Below are 16383 nucleotides of genomic sequence, written 5' to 3' on the forward strand. Positions count from 1 at the left end.
AACAAGTAGAGAAAATTTCTTTTCCTGCTGAGTTTATATTCTAGTGGAGGGAGACAGACCAAATGAGCAATCAAAATAAGTAAATGATCTATTATGGTTTAAGATTGTTTAGGAACAAAGTCAGATAAATTTGGAAAGCTGGAAGGGAGTTCCAATTTTAAACAATGTTGTCAGGTTGGGCCTTACCAAGATGGCGACATTTGAGCAGACTCTAAAGGGAAGACGTAAGTAATACAGATGCTAAGGGGATGAATATTCAAACAGAGACCCTGAGGCAGGAATGTGCTTGGCAAAGCTGAGGAACAGTGAGGTGGCTAGTGGTTGGTTGAGTGCTTAGTTGAATGGTTGACAGATTGTAGGACATGGAGTCAGAGAGGTAAGGTGGTGAAGATGAGGTTGTAAGGGCTTTGCAGCCATGGTTAGCACTTCAGCTTTAACACTGAGTTAGGGGAGCCAAAGAAGAGACGTGACAGGATCTCACGTTTTAAGGGAATTACTCTGCCCACCGTGATATAAACAGACTATAGAGGAGCAAGGGTAGAAGTTTTGATATGTTTTGGAAAACAACAACAGCAGCATTTCATAGTCACATCCTCTTAATTTTGCTAAAAAAAAGTGGAAAGCAGCCAAAGTAAGCATTTTTAAAATAAAATTTTCAGATCTTATCTTTCCTTCTGATATAGTTCGGATATGTGTCCCTGCCCAAGTATTATGTTGAATTGTAATTCCCAGTATTGGAGGTAGGGCCTGGTGGGAGGTGACTGGATCATGGGGGTGGTTTCTTATGAATGGTTTAACATCATCCCTTTAGTGCTGTCCTCCACAAGAATAGTGACTCTTCATGAGATCTGGCTGCTTAAAAGTGTGTGGCATCTTGCTGTCTCTCTTTCTTGCTTCTACTTTTGCCATATGATGTGCCTGCTCCCACTTCATCTTCCGCCATGACTAAAGATTCCTGAGGCCTCCCAAGAAGCAAATGCCAGTGTCATGCTCCCTGCACAGCCTGCAGAACTGTGAGCCAATTCAACTTCTTTCTTTCATAAACTACCCAGTCTCAGGTATTTCTTTACAGCAATGCAAGAATGGCCTAATACACTTACCACAGTAAAGTTCTATCAAGCCCAATTTCTTTTAGCCCTGGGCTAAAAATGTTCTTAGGCTTAAGCCTACAGTGGCTTAAGCAATAGGCCATTTACTGTCTTACATGATATTCAGTATAGAGATACACAGAGCCAAGGTAGACTAATGTAGTCACTCAGTAACATCTGGGCTTAGGGTTGCCTTTTCTGTACGGGCACACCTTAGAGGTAGTGCAGGTTCGGTTCGAGACCACAGCAATGAAGCAAATACCACAATAAAGTGTGTCACACAATATTTGGCTTCCTAGTCCATATAAAAGTTATGTTTATACTATATTATTATATATTAGTATGTAATAGCATTATGTCTTTAAAAACGATGTACATATTTTAATTGAAAAATACTTCATTGCTAAAAAATGCTAACAATCTAAAAAAATCTGAAGCCTTCAGCAAGTTATTATCTTTTTGCTGGTGGAGGGTTTTGCCTTGATGCTGACGGCTGCTGACTGATCAGGATGGTAGTTGCTGAGGGTTGGGGTGGCTGTGGCAAGTTCTTAAAATAATGCAATGATGTTTGCCACATGGATTGACTCTTTCACAAAATATTTTTGTATCATGCAATGTTGTCTGATAGCATTTTACCCACAGTAGAGCTTCTTTCAAAATTGGAGTCAATCCTTTTAAACCCTGCTGCTTCTTGATCAGTTTAAGTTTATAGAATATTCTAAATCCTTTGTTGTCATTTGAACAACGTTCACAGCGTCTTCACCAGGAGTCGATTCCCTCTCAAGATACCACTTTCTTTGTTCATCCATAAGAAATAACTCCTCATCTGTTCAAGTTTTATCATGAGATTGAAGCAATTCAGTCACATCTTCAGGCTCCACTTCTAGTTCTAGTTTTCCTGCTATTTCTACCACATCTCTGGTTATTTCTTCCACTGAAGTCTTGAACTCCTCAAAGTCATATATGATGGTTTTAATCAGCTTCTTCCAAACTCCTCTTAATGTTGATATATTTTGACCTCCTTCAATGCCCATGAATGTTCTTAATGGCATCTAGAATGGTGAATCCTTTCCAGGTTTTCAATTTACTTTGCCCAGTTCCATCAGAGGAATCAGTATCTATGGAAGCTACAGTCTTATGAAATGTATTTCTCAAATTAAGACTTGAAAGCCCAAATTACTCATTGATCCATGGGCTGCAGAATGGATCTTGTGTTAGCAGGCAAAGCTCTTGGGTAACCAGGTGCATTATCAACGAGCAGTGAGATTTTGAAAGTAATCTTTTTTTCTGAGCCATAGGTCTCAACAGTGGACTTAAAATATTCACTAACCATGCTGTGAACAGATGTGCTGTCAGTCAGAGTTTGTTGTTCCATTCACAGAACACAGGCAAAGTCAATTTAGATAGTTCTTAAGGGCCCTAAGATTTTTGGAATGGCAAATGAGCATTACCTCCAACTTAAAGTCAGCAGCCGGGGCCGGGCACAGTGGCTTAGAGCACTTTGGGAGGCTGAGGCAGGTGGAGCATTTGAGCTCAGGAATTTGAGACCAGCTTGGGCAACATGGTAAAACCCTGTCTCTACAAAAAATACAGAAATTAGCTGGGCACGGTGGTGTGTGCCTGTAGTTCCAGCTACTCGGGAGGCTAAGGTGGGAGGATTGCTTGAGGATCACTCAAGGCTGCAGCGAGCCATGATCGCACCACTGCACTCCAGCCTGGGTGACACAGTGAGACCCTTTGTCAAAAAATTAAAAATAAAAATAAAAAGTCAGCAGTTGCATTAGCCCCTAACAAGAGAGTCAGTCAGCCTGTCCTTTGAAGCCAGGCATGGACTTCTCCTCCTTAGCTAGAAAAGTTCTATGTGGCATACTCTTCTAATAGAAGGCTTTCTTTTGGTCTACACTGAAAATCTGTTTAGTGTAGCCACCTTCATCAATTATCTGAGATCTTCTAGATAACTTGCTGCAGCTTCTACATCGGCACTTGCTGCTTCACTTTGCACTTTCATGTGACGGAGATGGCTTCTTTCCTTAAACCTCATGAACCAAACTCTGCTAGCCTCAAACTTTTTAAATGAAGCTTCCTCATTTCTCTCGGCCTTCACGAATTGAAGAATTAGGGCCTTGCTCTGGATAGGCTTTTGCTTAAAGGAATGCTGTGGCTGGTTTGATCTTTTATCCAGACCACTTAAACTTTCTACCTATCAGCAATAAGGCAGTTTCACTTTCTTTTCATGCCTGTGTTCAAGGGGGGAGGACTTTTAATTTCCTTCAAGAACTTTTCCTGTGCATTTACAACTTGGCTAACTGGAACGATAGGTCTAGCTTTCTTCTTATCTCAGCTTTCAAGATGTCTTCCTCACTAAGCTCAATCATTTCTAGCCTTTGGTTTAAAGTAAGAGATATGTGACTCTTCCCTTCACTTGAATACTTAGAGACCATTGTAGGGTTATTTATTGGCCTAATTTTAATACTGCTGTGTCTTAGGGAATAGGGAGGCCCAAGGAGAGAGAGAGAGAGATGATCAGCCAGTCAGTGGAGCAGTCAACACACACATTGAATTGGCTGTCTTATAAGGGTACAGTTTGTGGCACCCCAAAATGATACAATAGTGACATCATAGATCACCATAGCATATGTAACGGAAAAGTCTGAAATATTTCAAAAATTACCAAAATGTGACAGAGACACCAAGTGAGCACACGCTCTTAGACAAAATGGTGCCACTAAACTTGCTCAATGCAGGGTTGAGAAACAAACCTTTAATTTATTAAAAAAAACACAGTACCTGTGAAGTGCAATAAATTGAAGTATAAAACAAGGTACGCATGTATTTTTCTTGCTTTTCTCTTGTGGTTGCAGAATACGTTGCCATAGCTCCAAACATGTCTGGCTCACTGGAGGATGTCCAAGGCAAGAAGTAAGGAAAAAACTTGTCCTTAGGTTGTCAGGATAAAATCCTTCCCCTGAAGCTCCTCATCCCCTACTCCCCTTTATGGACTGAACAGAATTAGGTCATATTTTTAGCCCCTCAACCAGTTATTGGTTGACAAAGAGGGACAGAGTACCAAGAGGTTTAGACAAGTGGTTCTTAAAGGTCTGCTGAACCTTGGGGAGGCAAGTTTCCAAGAACCTTCCATGGAGTCTGCAAAGTCAAAACTATTTTTATTATAATACTAAGACATTATTTGCCTTTTTCACTCTCATTATGAGTGCACAGTCGAGTTTTCCAGAGGCTACCTGAAATAGCACAACAGATTGAATGCACAAACAGATATGAAAATCCAAATGCCTTCTATTAAGCAAGACATTAAAGATATGGGCAAAATTTTAAAGTGACACCATTCTTTTTACTAATTTTTTGAAAATATAGTTTTTTTAATGAAAATGTGCTATTTGACATTTTTATTTTTAAAAATAACTTTTTAAAAATTTGTTTTAATATCAATAGCTGTAGCCCACATAAACAAAAGTTCTTGGGGCCTCAATAATTTTACAAGTGGAAAGCGGTCTTGGGACCAAAAGATTGAGACCACTGGTTTATTCAGGCATATCTTATTCCTCCCTGGGGTTGCTGAAGTCGGAGCTAAACTTTCCGGAGCTCAACTAAGCTTGGCTCAAACCTTTTAAAAATATAACTGTTAATGGTAAGGCCACCTGGGCTCAACAGCAGGTAGTCGGGCCTCTGATTGCTTAGGCCAAAGGAAAAGAGGAGGATTTCATTGGGCCCTGAAGTTGTCACCGTGGCGCGCTTCTTCTGCTTTTTCTGGCCTTGATCTTTCATCCAGGATTGGGGATACGTGCATGCAAACTGGCAGGCGGACATTCCTCCCGCTCTTGTTTTTCAGTGTTAGTATCTTCTTCACTCATACTGTTTTGGTTTCAAAGTGCTCTCAGGAGCCTCCTTAAAATATCAAACCTGTTTTTCGCCTTTTGAATAAATCCCTTGGCTTCACCAAAACTAAACAAAACAAAAATCAAAGTACATCTTTGTGTGTAACCCATATGCCTGTGATTTCTCCATCTGATCTCCTTCCTTTCTCTGGCCTCTTTTCTTCCCCAGTGAATTTTAGGCTGCCATGAAACCAGGGAGGAGACGGCCTGACCCTGACCACGGGTGCAGCAGGCATACATTTTCATTGTAGATATTTTGTCGAGTGGGTGTAAGACATTTTTGCATAAACTGAAGAGTTCACGAATGCCATTTCTTAGTCTTTCCTTTGCCCGCGGTCTTCTGCCCAGATCCATTTCTTTGCCCTAATTTTACAAGTAACTTTCTCCCGGCTGGATTGTTTGCATCCACGACTCCCAACGCTTGAACCTCCCGTCCCTTGGGCCTGACCTAATTCTAGGTGCCGGCTGTTTATTTCTCCACTTTGGCAAACGCACATGGCTCTTCTGGAAGCTTCACTTTTGCTGCTAGGCTGGGTGTTGGGGTTCAGTGGGGCTCGGAAAACGTGCTCTAAAGTAGCCACGACCCCTGTCCCCGCAGAGCCCCCGCCCCGGACGCTGCAGGCGTCAGGAGGGGGCGGGGAGTAGGGAACGGCCGGGTGAATCACAGGGCGTAACAGGTGCCGCAGCCGCAGCTGCGCCAGCAGCGCGCGCGGACTCCAGGGATAAGGTCTTCTTTTTCTCCGGGTTTTTTTGGAGGTGAGGAGGAGACTCCCGAGGCCCCCACCCGACCAATGCAGGCCGCGGTTGTTCATCGCCTAGCAACTGGCGGAGCCAATGGTAGGCGGCGGGGCCTGCGGCGCCGGCGCGCGGGGGCGGGGTGGGAACCTCGGGAACCTGCGGAGGCCGGGAGGCGGCTGCAAGGGGCGGGGAAGGCGGGAGCCCGCGGCAGAGGAGGGGCCGCCGGCTGGAGGCGCTGCTGGCCCTCGGGGCTGCGGGAGCCGGGCTAGGACGCCGAGCGGTGACTCCCCGCCGCTCCCGGGGGCCGTGACGGTGAGCGGCCGTGCCTCGCGGCGGGGATTGTGACGCGCCCCGCCAGGGAGGGGCGGGCGGGGGTGGGCGCCGGCCAGGGGCGGGCGCCCGAGGTGAGAGCCTGCACCTGGCTCAGAGCCCTGCTGCTGGGCGCGAGGCTCCGCGCGGCTGTTGGGGCCGTTGCAGGGTGCGGGCGAGCGTAGACCCGGGCCGCGCCTGGAGGAGGTAGTGGGAGGTAGGTGCTGGACCCGGGACCGCTCTCGCTGGCGTTCGCGGAGCTGCGCCCGCGGAGTGCTCTGACCCGGGGAGCCCCAAACCCTGCCTGGGATGGAGCGAGGGTGGCGCCCGGCGTCGGGGGACGAGCAGCGCGGAGACGTCGGGGAGGAGGGGATGGCCGATTTGGGGCTGCAGAGTCTCAGCAGCGGCCGTGGAGCATGCGGGGTTTGGCGATTTGCTAGTGCAGCCGCAAGAGGCAGTCTTCAAAACCAGTTGTTGGGTGGCCGGGGGCCGCTGCAGTGGAGGAGAGCCCCGATAGTGGTCCAGTAAAAAGTCGAGGGGAAGAATTTACATCATCCAAGAGGCAGGCATGTGTGAAAATACTTTGGTTTAGAATTTTATCATGAAAATACTTTGGTTCAGAATTTTGTAGTTAATGACAGTAAACTGAATTGTGAGCTCCCTGCACATTTTTTGAGCCTATGTTATATGTTAATTGCCCAGTTAGGCAAATCGCTTGGGCCCAGGACATCGAATGTATTAAATAATTTGATGTCTGCACGTATAATAAGGGAATCTTTAGATTATTTCCCAGTTTCAGGACCTATCGTTGTAAATGCCAAACTGCCATTTCTAGCAACACTGATAAAGTTCTTGAATCTGAGGGAATTGAGATTTCTCTTTTCTGGACGCTGTAATAGGTTGATGATTAGAAAAGAGGGTGATTTAGAAGTGTAAGGGTGGAGGCTTCTTGAACTTCCTGGGCTCCCTAACAATTCAGATTATAGTCAAGGTGTAGAGTTGGCTGTGGGTGATGGATGTCATGGAGCCTTTCATGGTTCATGGGGGTTTGGCTTACTGTGGGGTAGAAGAAAATTCTGGTACTCCTACAGTTTGATCCTGAACTAGAAAGGTTGGTATGAGTTCAATCATTTAGGAGACTGAATAAAATTTGTAAAGAATTAGAAATTTGGAGAGAAAAATGCCTTTAAAGTTTGCGTCAAGCTATCTTGAAATTTAGAGGTTAGAGGTAGATTTATGAATTTGGATCCAGTCGGCAAAACTTGATCCATCAAATCTCTTTTCCTAAAACTATCAACCTACAGGCCTAGGAAGCTTAGGTTATTCATTCACACTAAACAAGTAAGGAAAGCTAATAGCTAATTTAACACTGTTTTGCCTGCTGTCAATGAAAGTTTCTCAAACAAAACGGTTCTTTGAGAAGAGGGTTAGGAACTGATAGTTAAAACGAAAGCTCTTTTAGTGACTGGCTGAGCCTCTTAGACCAAGTCATTTTGTACCTTTCCTTCCCTTCTCGTTCCCCAGCTGTACAGGGAAGATAATAAAGCTCATGGATTACGTAACGTGGGTGAGACAGCTTGAAGATAACTGTGAAGACTTAGTTATTCTAGGATGAAATGTGGAGATCTCCTCATAACACATTGTGCCTTGTGACAAGACTTGTTAAAGCACATTATGTTCTAAACATAATGAGGCAGATATATGAGAAAACTAAATGTTATGCTGAAATTGTTTGCTAAAGACCTCAAGTCTGGCACAATGTCCGATTATATACTTGGGATCTCCTAGTACTTGACAGTCTGCTCTTTGGCCAAAGCAGGCCGTGACACCGGTTTCATAAAGTAGGCGTTTGAGTGCCTTCTGTGTAATATGCACCTAGAGAAATTAGGTGCATGAAAAGACACCGCCCCAAAATTGTGTGATTTTAATTCATTTCACATGCTTAAGTTGGATCGATTTCAAAGATTTTAAAGTTTTCTTTCCATGTCTTTTACAATAGCTGTGAACATGCCTTATTGGTTTCCCCATTTGCTCATGACACAAAGAAGTTTTGATACGATGTGGGTTTGTTTTGTGGCTTTGGTAATGGCGATATGGTTAGCTAGTAGTGAAGGTCCAAGTTATCTTGAATTCATGAGTTTATGGGATGAGATAGAATAGAGAAACGCACCATTCATTATTAGTAATGAAAAACATCCTAGAATCGTGCCTTTTGATTGTGGGCCAATGTTATATGTAGAACCAACAGATTTACTAAATTACGCTTTAATAATTCTTTCAATAAACATTCATTAAATGCTTAGTAAGTGGCTACTTGCCTGACCTGAGGTTAAAAAGATGAGTGTTGCCTTGAGGAATTTGTATTTTGGAAATTATCAGCATAGTGAAGGAGAGAGCAAAAAAACCTCACAAAAAGCAAATATAGGAAGGCTTTCGAAAAGAAAGAATTTCAGCTGTGTCTGACAGAGGAAGTGGAGTTCATCAAGCAGCTGGTGCATTCTGCGGCAGTGTACAGTTAAGGAGTTACAGGTGGCTTGGTAGAGTTGGACCAGGGTGGGGTTGCCATATTAATAAGGCTGTAGAACAGTGCTGTGAACATTGACCAGTAGGTTACAGGGAACCTTCAGAGGGTTTTATGAAGGGGAATTATATTTGATTTTTACTTTAGAAGGATATTTCCACCAAAACCAGCATTTTGAGTGATCCAAAATGTATTGAGCATAATCCAAATAATATCTGAAAGACAGGGGTCTCACACAGCAATTAGACTTGAGGTATATTTTGCTGAAACCCTCAGAAACTGTAGAAAAGCAGAAATAATTATACAACAGACCTTTCTTGAGTATCTTCTACTTTTAAGACTGGAAGAATAGGGATACAAATTAAATAAGATACTTCCCCATTTTCAAGCAACCTGCATTCAGTAGGAGAAATAACACAATTATGCAGTACAGAATCTGGGTGTCAGACATAAAGATGTCAGATTCTAGCAATGTAGGATTCTGAGATGAGAGAAGAAATAGTCTTTCAAATTAGCAAAAATAAGTTTTTAAATAGAAATTAAATTACAAGCAGTTAAACATCCAGAGCAATCGTAACTACAGTTCTCGTCTTTTAACTCTTGCTTCACACATACCCTTTTCTCATATTCTCTTGAGTCACATTTGATCTACCATACTACTAGCTATGTGATCTTGTGTTTGATCTACCATACTACTAGCTATGTGATCTTGTGCCCTGGTTGTCGCATTTGTGAAGGATGATAACAATACCTACTTCGGAGGGGTGTGATTAGAAAAATAGGTTAGTATCCAGAACAATGCCTAGACAAATAGCTCATACTTATTGAGCACTTAATATTTCTACTTGATATAAAAATGCTGTAATTGAATAAGAACTGACTTTAAAGGCAGGATTATTTTTTGTCATGTTAAATCTATCCATGAGCATCTAATAAAACCTGTACATTCAGAGAAACTAACATTCTTTTAAACTCAGATTCTTGAACAAGTGATTTTCCTTTTATTTGGTGATCATCTTTCTGAAGTCTGATTTTCATTTTTAGCCCTCAGCTTTGTCATTAAGTCACTAATCACCAAATCCAACACGTTTTTTAAATTCAAAACCTGCCCATTCTATGGCATTTGCTGCTGTGTATCACCCTTCCTCTTTAAATCTCTTCTCCCTTGGCTTTCCTGAAGTCCGTTCCCCCATCTCTTTGTATCTCTTGCGTCCAGGTCTCCTTCACTTACTCATGTTGATGTTCTTCGGAGTTCGTTCTTCTGCCCCTTTTTTCTTTATGAATTTCGTCTATCTAAACGTGCTCTGATGTCTTGTGAGTTCTAGGCCTAGAGTTTAGCCCCGTGTGAATGTCTCATGAGGGCATCTCCAAACCCAGTAAGCTGCACAAAGCTCATTCTCTCCACACATTTGCCCAAACCCAGTTTTACTAACCTTACTCCTCTGTTCCCTTTATCTAAATGACACTATTATCTGTCAGGAGCCAAAGACAGGTTTTTTACATGGGAGAGTAAATGCCTCCCTTTTGTATACTTGTCACCATGTCCTGTCAGTCCAACTTCTGAATCATTTCTTACCTGTTCTTCGCTATCCTCAGTCACTGACTGAGTCAGCCATCTGGTTCCTGACCATTAATTGCCCAGTTTACTATAATATCTGTCTCAAAGATTTTTTTTCAGATTATAAAAGTATTGTATGCTTTTTGTAAAAAAAAAAAAAAAAGATAAAAAGCAAAAAAATATTTAAATTATGTATAGTTCTTGGCATACAGTGAGCACTGAGAATATATTTTTGTGCCACGGTGCTAAAAAATATAACTTATTTTGCAGGCATTAAGTTTGGAGGAGATTTGTAGAGAAATATTGTTCTAAAAGAATTGTAGGACTAAATACGATTTTAAAATCGTATATAGAGCCTAAATAGTGTCCAGTAGATACTTAAAATTCAAGATGGGTTCCAGCCACTGCATATACTTTTCATTTGCCTGTTAATTGTAGTCTGGTTGTGGTTTCCTGTCTGAAAGATGTCTCCTTTGATTTGATTCTCTATTCTATAGCCAAATTTTAGGAATATCTCCATGCATAGGATCTAGACTATAAAAGCAAGCCATCATCATAGAAATAATCTGTAAGTACAACCCATCATTAGCCATGTTGTTTTGTAATGAGGCGATAGGCTCAGAGAATTGATATCATTTGCTCAGCATATTTGTTGAGTGTCAGGAGGAAACCAGGCCTGTGAGGCTTTGGAATCATAAATAGCTAGTTTTTAGTCTTTCCAGGTTGAATAGCTGGATTTTATTTCTGTCTTCCAGGTTTGTAACTGTAAGTTACCTAATCTGTTGCCTCAGTTTCTTCCATCAATAAACCAGTGCTATCTTTACTTCTTCCTTGGGCTAGTGTGAGGGTTAAGTGGTGCAGCTGATGGAGCCCCATCTGGCATGCATTAGGTGCTCTTGAATTCATCATTAGCTTCTCTCCTACCAGTTTCACATAATTAGCTAGTACAGGAGTTATTAACCTGCCACCCGTGGATCCTTTGCAAATGGATGGCTTCATAGATCCTCTGAAACTTGAGCCCAAATTGCCTGTTCTTGTACTTTTAAAGGAAGAGGGTCATTGGCTTTGGGTTTTGGGGCCCAAAACATTTTAACCCCTGAGTTGACAGTAAGGCCAAGGACCCAGGGCTCTTGGTGCCTCCACAGTCAAACTGGGTAGAATTTAGAATTGTTTGAAATATTTGAGGAACATTATATATATATATTTAAAGCATTTTAAAGGACTTCAGGTGTAAAGAATTAGTTTATATTCCTTGGCTCATGACACATTTGTTTAACTGGTGCATTTATAGTTTTAATAATACAATAAGCACCACTTAACCCTCTGCATAACCCTATGGGCCCCTCCATTTCTTTTTCCTCTTTCCCTCACCTGAGGCAACTATTTACTGAATCCTATGGCCATCATTCCCTTGGTGTCTTTTAAATTATAGTTTTATTGCATCACATAATTTAAAACTGTATATGTTACATGCCCTGTCTTCTGAACATTTTTATTATGTGTCACTGAAGTTTTCTGATTACTGCATAATATTCCATTTTGTGAATATGGCATAATTTATCCATTCTCCTGTTGGTGGTATATGGGTTGTTTCCAGGGTGATACTCTTGTGCTGCTTGCTATTGTGAAGAATGCTGCTGTTTATGTGCACACCTCCTGGCACACATAGGCAAGAGTTTCTCTTGGGTTTCACTAGGAGTGGACTTGCTGGGTTGTAGAGTATGTTAATAGGATAAATGAATGTTCAGCTGATGAACTATTTGTTTTTCAGAGTTTCCCCCATCTTCCAAGGTTTAATAAGCTGCTTAGCCAGGCATTCCCTAGGCCTGTTATTCTCAACCTCCATTTACTGCTTTAGAACACTTTTATATCATTCTTGGAACCCATTTTGTGGGACCCATAGATAAGAATTCCTTTTCGATTTTCTCTAATTGAAAGTGCATATAAATAGAATGCTAATTTATATTGAACAACATTCTATAGAACACAGCAGTGATTCTCAAACTTCATGTCAGAATTACGTGGAGGTTCTGCTAAAACACTGATTTTTCGGTCCTTCCACTAAAGCTTCTGAACTGTAGGTCTGGAGCAGAACTTGATAATTTGCATTTTTAACAAGTTCCCAGGTGATATTGATGCTGCTGGTCCCAGGGTCATACATTGAGAACTATAACCAATGATTGAATTTGGGCTAAATCATTGAAAAAAATGATGAGTAGATTTATTAATTATGTTTGGTTTCTTTGTTATTTCCAATGCCTTTAGTAGATGTTATTACTATTTCATTATTTGAGGAGTGAAATACCAATAAATAGTAATTTAAGAATTTGATTTGGACTTCTTAGCTGACTTTAAACCTTAAAAGTTGATAGACTTCTAAAAAGTGACTCTTTTTTTCTTTTTTCTTAATAATCTTCTTCTAAGAATATGATTGCTGCTATTGCTGTGTGTACATTGGAAGAATTTGAAACTGATACACAGTTTCTAAATTGCCTGGAAATTAGTCTTTCCAGGTTGAATAGCTGGATTTTATTTCTGTCTTCCAGGTTTGTAACTGTAAGTTACCTAATCTGTTGCCTCAGTTTCTTCCATCAATAAACCAGTGCTATCTTTACTTCTTCCTTGGGCTAGTGTGCTCTTGATTCATACCCTGAATCACCTTGCTCCTTCTCTGAGCTGTTACCAATCAAGATTAGATTGTAAGCCCTTCTAAATTGCAGCATGGCCAAAGTGTTGACTTGTCTATCATATTAAGACAGCAGCAAACCTTACACTAATACGAATACGTCCTTGGACTTGGACATTTGTTCGGCAGTCTCGACTGGGCTCCAACCTTGAATGAGTGATGATGCCTAATACCGAAATGGAGTGCAAAGAATATGCTGACAAGCTTGCCAACCAAGAACTCAGTTGAGGTGGTGGGAGAGAAATTGTATTCCTGTTAGATCTGTGCTGTAGTAGAGTTCATATTAAGTGTTCTAGAAGCACAAAGAGAAGGGATGGCAGTGCAGGGAAAGCCTGGCAATATATTTGCTAGATTTTTCAAAAATTTTTTTGAATTGTTACGTACAGAATTTAATATTTTGTCTGCTTTTGTATAGTTCCCATTCTAGTTATTCAGTTGGCATAATTATTTGATTGTAATTTAGTTTCAGGTGAGGTGGTCAAGAAGAGAATACTTGTTCAGTTTGAAAAAGCAGCTTGAGGGGAGGAAGAGCATTAGGACAAATACCTAATGCATGCGGGGCTTAAAACCTAGATGACGGGTTGATAGATGCAGCAAACCACCATGGCACATGTATACCTATGTAACAAACCTGCACGTTCTGCACATGTATCCCAGAACTTAAGAAAAAGCAGCTTGAATATTGTATACTCCCCCCTCTCCTGTACGAAAGATAGTAGGGTGTAATGTGAAATGTGCTAGACTACCAGGGTTTGAATTTTGGCTTTGTCATGTTCTAGCTCTGTGTCCTAGGTCAAGAAAACTCCAGGCTTCAGTTTCCTTATCTGTAATGAGGGAAAGTATTTGGATCATTGTAAGATTGAATAAGTTCGTACACATAAAATGCTTAAAAGTGTTCCAAGTAAGTGCTGCGTGCTTAATAAATTATTGTTATTAAAATTAGGTAGAATCTCATTTGCTAAACATTGGGTTATAAAGACAATGTGTGCACATTGTTATAAAAATGTGAAGAAAAGGCAGGAAGTGATGGCTCACGCCTAATCCTAGCACTTTGGAGGCTGAGGTGGGTGGATCATGAGGTCAGGAATTTAAGACCAGTCTGGCCAACATGGTGAAATCCTGTCTCTACTAAAAATACAAAAATTAGCAGGTACGGTGGCATGTGCCTGTAGTCCCAGCTACTCGGGAGGTCGAGGCAGGAGAATAGCTCGAACCCAGGAGGTAGAGGTTGCAGTGAGCCAGATCACACCACCGCACTCCAGCCTGGGTGACAGAGCGAGACTCCGTCTCAAAAAAAAAAAAAAGTGAAGAAAAAATAATTTTAATATACATAGCTGTAGTCAATTCCATATTGGGTCCCATGAGAAATGTAAAAATCAAAAGATAATAGAACTGGAAATTCTTTAAAGGTCATCTAGCTTGACTTCATAATTTTACAGATGTGGAAACTGAAACTCAAAGAAATGATGACCGGTTCAAGGTTGCTCAGTACATAATAGAAATGTTGCTGAGAACCGTGGCCTCTGATGCTGCTCAGTCCAGTGCTCTCTCAGTACCCTGTGCAGCTTCCCTGAAGTGACAGCACCCTGGAAAACGAACAGTTTAATTGGCAGCCAACTCCAAAACAGATGAAAACATTAGCAATAAAAAGTCAGTGTGTAATGGAATATCAAATGGTATACATAGATTAAGTCCCTACTGTCTTTAACTTTGTGAGCTGCTCTCTTGAAGCGGAAATGCACCTTCTTAGTTATATCATCGAAGGTTGAAAGATTAAGAGCATTTGTTTTTGAAGAGAGTGTTAATAGTTAAAATTTCCCTCTTTCCTCCTACCAAGGTTGGATTGTTCATTAAGCCAGGGGGAGAGTCCACGTTTGCCAGGTCTGCCAGTACTCCAAGGGCTTTGCCCTTGACGATACTTGGGGGAAAGTCTGGCCTCTGCATTTCTGTTTCCTGTCTTCCCGATGGGCCGGGTTCCCACAGACATTCCCACTGAAGTAAAGACTGCATTACCCTTGCTCATGGGTATGTGTGCATATGTAGAATAGGTGCTAGAAGTGTACTTGATTGGTGGTGGGATTGGTCTTAGTTGAGATTTCCACTCAAGGGCAGGGATTGAGCTAAGAGTGCTTTCACACATTATCTCATTTAATTGTGCTTGAATACTCTGCCGCTAAAAATTTTACAGAATAATACATGCTCCTAAAATGTTCAAGCTGTATAAAGATATGCTGTGGAAGAGGTGAAAGCCCTGGCCTTCCACCCCTCCCTATACCCAATCATTCCATCCCCAGGAATGTCATTTGTAACAGTTTGTAACTTTTCCAGAACTTTCCCGTAAATATATAAAGGTAGTTTGATTTAACAAAAAATGGCGATCATACTGTTCTAATTAACCTGTAACTTCTTTTTTTGTGCTATACATGCAGATTTGCTTTAATCTTTAATAATCCCAGAATAGACTGGCTGTACCATATGCGTTGGTTTTTAATGGTTTGTCCATGATGGATATTAAGATTATCTCTAGTTTTTGCCATTTCAAATAAAACTGCAATTCAACAATGTCCTCAATATATATTATGCTTGCTCTCTTATATGCTTAGAAGTATAATTGATTAGTGGGAAGATTTACACATTTCAAATATTTGTTAATTGTTGGAATTGCCCTCTAAAACAACAAACTACTGATCTCTGGTAAAGAGCTATTTCCCTTACATAATTGATTATCTTAAAAAACTCTAGGACATTTGTATAATTTTCTAACCAGTTTTTGCCTAACAGGGCTGCTTGCCGTTTTATTTTATGAATTTTTTATCACTCATGCCATTCTACCATTAGTTTTGGCGTTTGAGAATGGTGCCATTTATCCCCGTTTTCCTCTGCTTATCACCACAATTGCCTTTTAAAAACATAGATTTTTTCTTTGTATGAAAAAAAATTCATTTATAGAAAATTTGGAAGACAGTAAAGTAAAAATTACATTTTTGTGCATGAAAATTCATAAAGGAATGAAAGTTCTGCCCTTGCCTTTTCCCTATTTTTTAAGTTGGTTTTTCCTTGCAATTTTTTCTGTCCTTATAAAAACTTTAGTGTTTATAGAGCAGAATTTGTACCTGTACATATCTACTGACACTTGTTTTGTTTTGTTTTTTTCTAAGGACTAAATAAGCTCATGTTAGATATGGTTTTGTAACTTTTTTACATTACTTAACAAAATATCATGGAAGCCTTTCCAAGAGTAAAATAGCTAATAATAGCTAGCATTTATTGAGCACTTACTGTGTACCTATGACCCTTTTTTATGCCCTCTACATGCATAACCTTATTTAATAAAATTATTAAAGAAATTTGATAAATTTACTATGTAACCACATAATTTTTTGAGGTAAACTGCTTTTACTCTCCTTTTGCAGATGAGGAAAGTGAGGCCCAGAGAAGATTTATGTTTAGGACCACTTAGTCTGTAAGTGTAGAAGCCGGGGTTTGGAACCAGATGGTCTGACTTCGGATTTTAACTCTTTTACTGTACTGTTTCTCATACTACAGCAATGATCAGTTCAAAGACATATAAGGAATTTAAAGAACAGCAT

At 40.7% G+C, this 16383-nt stretch overlaps 1 protein-coding gene across 12 annotated transcripts in view; it reads left to right on the forward strand.

Moving 5' to 3' along the window:
- Positions 1-5682: 5682 nt before the first annotated feature.
- Positions 5683-16383, forward strand: part of SSX2I (SSX family member 2 interacting protein) — a 54058-nt gene continuing 43357 nt past the window's right edge. For 6 of the 12 annotated variants that reach the window (XR_011618336.1, XR_011618365.1, XR_011618368.1 and 3 more), the window contains exon 1: positions 5876-6031. The gene's annotated coding sequence lies outside the window, so the exon portion shown is untranslated. Of the gene's footprint in view, positions 5819-5875; positions 6032-6089; positions 6246-14793; positions 14819-16205; positions 16257-16383 lie in introns of those variants that run through there. The other 6 variants (XM_011743049.3, XM_071089076.1, XM_071088897.1 and 3 more) reach the window with 5 other exon arrangements.

Source organism: Macaca nemestrina, chromosome 1 (assembly GCF_043159975.1).
Source record: "Macaca nemestrina isolate mMacNem1 chromosome 1, mMacNem.hap1, whole genome shotgun sequence".
In the NCBI taxonomy this organism is placed as follows: Eukaryota; Metazoa; Chordata; class Mammalia; order Primates; family Cercopithecidae; genus Macaca; species Macaca nemestrina.